Source organism: Meles meles, chromosome 1, assembly GCF_922984935.1.
Source record: "Meles meles chromosome 1, mMelMel3.1 paternal haplotype, whole genome shotgun sequence".
Classification (NCBI taxonomy): Eukaryota; Metazoa; Chordata; class Mammalia; order Carnivora; family Mustelidae; genus Meles; species Meles meles.
The window spans coordinates 11,168,287-11,172,968 of NC_060066.1; the positions used below are offsets into that span (position 1 = coordinate 11,168,287).

The following is a 4,682-nucleotide window of genomic DNA, read 5'->3' on the forward strand; positions in this document are numbered from 1 at the left end:
GTTTGTATTTTAAACAGCCCCTCTTGGTGGTTTTGATGTACCGATAGGTGTGTCAAGCATCGAGGAAGCATCAAAGCTTATAAGGTTAGGTTTGCACTTTTTTTTTTTTTAAGAGAGAGAGTATGCCTGAGGCCAGGTCAGGGAGTGGGGTACACAGAAGGAGAGAAAGAATCTTAAGTAGGCTCTACTCTCGGTGTGGAGCCTGATGTGAGGCTCGATCCCATAACCCAGAGATCATGACCTGAGCCGAAACCAAGAGTCAGATGCTTAACAGACTGAGCCACCCAGGGGCCCCCTTTATTTGTGTGTTTTTGTTTCTGTTTCTGTGTTTTGGGTTTGCATTTAGAGAAGCCTCGCTGGCCTCTCTGTGGAAGGGGCAAGGACAGGGAGTCAAAAAGAACCCAAGGTAGAGAAGCTAGTTCCAGACCATCGTACAGCGTTCCATGGAGTAGAGATGCTGAAGCCTTTATGATGCGGGCATTTCTTCCATTCTTGCAAATATGCCTACTGCGTTCGTAGCTACTGTTTGTTACTATTTGTTACCTGGACTAGGCCTTGCTGAAAACCCCCTCCACTTCTAAGATTCTCCATCCTGTTGACTTTTTTTTTTTTTTAAGAACAACTTAAATTTTTAATCCTTTCTTGACAGGTTACCTAGACCACTTTTGATTCAGAAAACTGTAGAAAGTTAGAAACGGCCCCAGGCAGGCCGCGGCACATGTCAGTTTTGCAGAGTCCTGCTCTGCACAGTGTCTGAGTCGCAGCTTGGGGGCTCCGCTCACACTCGCTGGAATCCGTGGTGGCAGAATTTAGTCCACGGTTTGCTTCTCCCTGTATTTCTTTGTAAACTCTTCAGCGTTCTTGCAGAATTTTTTACAGTCCTTGGAGTTTTCTTCAGCTAGGTCAGCTTGAAGTGGGTGCTCGGGCTGGGGGTCGTTTGCGGAGGGCTATGAGGGACTGGATTACTTGGTCAGCTTGGGTTACTGGATTCCAGTTCTCAGCACTAACTACCGCCGGACAGACCTGCCCCTTTTTATCCATGTTCTGTAGATAGATCTTCGTTTTCAATGAGATCTTTGATGGTTTGAGTGGGTACTCTGCTGGAAAGTTGATTTCCATTCCAACCTCCTACGGAGGGTTGTCAGGAACAAGCCCTTGCCAAGTACCTAAATTACCTTCATCAACCCGGAAGTTTTTCATTCCACATTTGCAGATTTCTTCAAGCTCCTTCATCAGCCTCCTGCCTGCCACCATCTTGGATCTGGTGCTGCTGTTTTCCCACTGATTATGTAGCTGTATTTTATATGTTATTTAATTATTTGAGAGAGAGAAAGAGCACAAATGGTGGGAGGGGCAGAGGGAGAGGGAAAAGCAGACTCCCCGCTGAGCAGGGAGCCTACTGTGGGGCTCAGTCCCAGGACCCCAAGATCATAACCTGAGCGGAAGGCAGACGCTTCACTGACTGAGCCACCCAGGGGCCCACTATTGATTATACTTAAAGATGCTTTGATTAGTAGACTGTGGCAGAAAAGAGGGTGTGTGAGTTCTGAGCCTTGGTTGGAGAAGGTCTTGCCAGCTTCCTCTCTTGCTCATCCCAGAACCTTGATGCCAAGTCAACAAACCTAGACTAACCAGCCAGACAAGGTACAACTACACAAAACAGAGATCAGTTATTCTGGCTGACCTGGGAGATGACCACAAGTACATGAGGGAACCCAGCTAAGATCAGAGGGAAAGTGCCTGGCCGATTTTAGCCAAATTGCCAATCTACAGAGTTAAGGGCCAAATGGTTTTGGTCAATGTTTAAGCCACTAAGTTTTGGGATGCTCCGTTATACAGCAAAGCCTAACTAATTTATTTCCTCTGGTCCTGGGGTCTTTACATACGCTGTTCTCTTTGCTTAAAACACTTTCCTCTCTTTGCCTAGTTAACGCTTATTCTTCACTGCTCAGAAGAGTTTTCCCTGATCTGGATTACTTTGAATCCCTCCATTTTAGGTTCGGATTGCATTTTATACCCCTTGGATAGCACTGCAGTAGTTGCTGTCTTATATTTATCTGTGTGTAGCATTGAATTACCATCTTTCTTTCTCCAGGGCTAGATTATAAGCTCCATGAGTCCAGGAACAGCATCTGTATTGCTCACCAGCACGTTCTAGCACCTAGTGCAGTTCCAGTATATAGTAGGTGCTCACCAAACATTGGTTGAACGAAAGATTATGTTATAGCCCTGGAGGAAACAAGCTTTTGGGGGTTCTTCTTTAAAATAACCCTCCCACCCGTCCTCTCCTCCCACTCTCAGAGGAATTAACTGCATGAGAATGTACTTTGTAATTTTTAAAGGACTGTACAATTGTTAGTTCTTAATTGTTAGTGTTATTATTCTGGGATGGCAACAGCTGGCTTTGGGGGAATCCTTTCTTTCTCATTCCCCTCAAATGGCCCCAGGCAGTTTCCTAGCAGCTATGATTGTGGCTGGGTAAGCAACTTACAGGCTGAGAATCTTGCCTAGAGTTAAAAGTTGGATGTGTAAATATCTCTGTTGCTGTGACCTAGCAAATAAGCTCCAGGCTGGTTAATTGCAAAACTTGATGGTAACGATACCAATGCTGAGTTCAATTAAGGACTATTTACAAAACCACCGGGGGAGGATTTTCCACTTTTTCTGAAACAGTAGGCACGGACTAAAGGGACCTGGTATTTTACAGTATAAACCAACGGCTTGGATACACCATAAACTCCTTAGATATGTATCTGCAAACTCCATGACGTACTTGGATCCCCAGAGCTCAGTTTGCAAGAGGAGAGCATGAAATTAACAGCTCAATCACTCAAAGACAGATCCTCTGTGTGCAACTTTTCTGAGCCTCAGGTTCTACATCCGTAAAATGTACAGTATGAACAGTCTGACCTCATACGTTTGCTTGGAGAGTACAGGAGATGATCATTGGAAAGTGTCATTAGAATCAGTAGAACTCTATGCCAGCGCCAGGCCTAGAGAAAGCGCTCAACACATTTTAGCTACTGGCTATTATCATTAATACTCTTCCTAACACACATAGTTGCTTCCACTCCACACAGTGTACCAGCTTCAGAAACCTGCCCTGAAATCTTCCTTGCCCAACTTGGTCTACTCAGGAAGTGAGCAGGTTTTCTCACACAGCGAAAGAGGGATGCTGTTTCCCGAGCATACAGGCATTTATTCATGAGATGTGGGTTAAGTGCACACTGCATGCTCCCGCTCTGATAGGTGCTAGCGGTACAGAGGTGAAAAAGAGAGTCCCCGTCCTCGGTTTGCAGGGGAGGGATGAAGTGCATGGCAGTAAAGGCTCCACCAGCATTGATCCCTGGATGTTATGGGAACACAGATGAGAAGCCACCCCAAAAGGTCAGGGAAGGCTTCCTCTGGTCCACTTGGGGTTCTCAAGAGGAGTAGAGGGTGAAGTCCTTGTTAATGTCACACAAAACAGAAGAGAACCTTACTTCCTTAAGGGATTGTTGCAATGACCCATTTGTCTGACCCTTTTTTTTTTTTTTAAAGATTTTATTTATTTATTTGACAGAGAGAGATCACAAGTAGACAGAGAGGCAGGCAGAGAGAGAAAGAGAGGGAAGCAGGCTCACCGCTGAGCAGAGAGCCCGATGCGGGACTCGATCCCAGGACCCTGAGATCATGACCTGAGCCGAAGGCAGCGGCTTAACCCACTGAGCCACCCAGGCGCCCTGTCTGACCCTTTTATCGCAAAGATCCATTATAGCTGGAAACGGAGCTTTTAAAATTCATAACATAATGATGGAAAGCATTTTCCATCTCTGGAGGAAATGCCATTGGATGCTTATCTTATAGGAAGACCCTTTCAAGTTTAGCTTTTACCAAAGGGGTGGGTTTTTGGTTTTGTTTTTTGTTGGCTTGTTTGTTTAATAGTGTAATAACAAAGACCTCATCGCCTCTCACATTCTTGGGACCTGGGCTCAAGCAGCAGCTCTAGGATTGACAATGACTAGATATAGTAGAGTGACCAGGTTTTCAGGGAGAAACATCTCCATGGGCATTAGGAAATTGGGACTCTGTCCCTGACCATGCTAACTAGGTGTGTGAGGCCCTGCTCCATTACAACTTCTCAGCGAACTGGTGAGTATAAACTGGGAAGGTATGACAGGTCCTCCCGACTCTGGGAGGCAATTGCTGCTTGCCCCAGCCTTCCATCTGCCCTTCTTCCCTGGCTCCTTCTCTTGTTCCTCCAACCGGAAAAACAAACAAAAATCCCCCCTGGGCTCCCCCTAAGCTTTACGTTACTATTCCATCTCTCTTTCCTTCATGACTCAATATCTTGAAAAATAAATTCTAAAATGTCAAGACCACACTATAGAAATAAAAACCTGAATATTTATTATGTTCAAGCACTTTTATGTGGCTTAATTCATTTCATCCTAATACTTTATGATGTGTGTACTTTCATTATCCCCATTTCGTAGGACACTGAGGCTTGACAATTTAATTTGCTAGGCAAAATCACAGGGCTGGTAGGTGAGTGAGAACTGAAACCCAGGCTACAGGGGTGCCTGGGTGGTTCAGTCAGGTAAGAATCCGACTCTTGGTTTCATCTCAGGTCATGATCTCAGGTTCCTGTGATGGAGCCCCTGCATCCAGCTCCATGCTCAGTGTGGAGTGTGGAGTCTGCC

The 4,682-nt window shown here is 45.5% G+C and overlaps 1 pseudogene; it reads right to left on the reverse strand.

Annotated features, from left to right (window-relative positions):
• Positions 1-809: 809 nt before the first annotated feature.
• LOC123926096 lies at positions 810-1,254 on the reverse strand (annotated as a pseudogene).
• Positions 1,255-4,682: the final 3,428 nt, after the last annotated feature.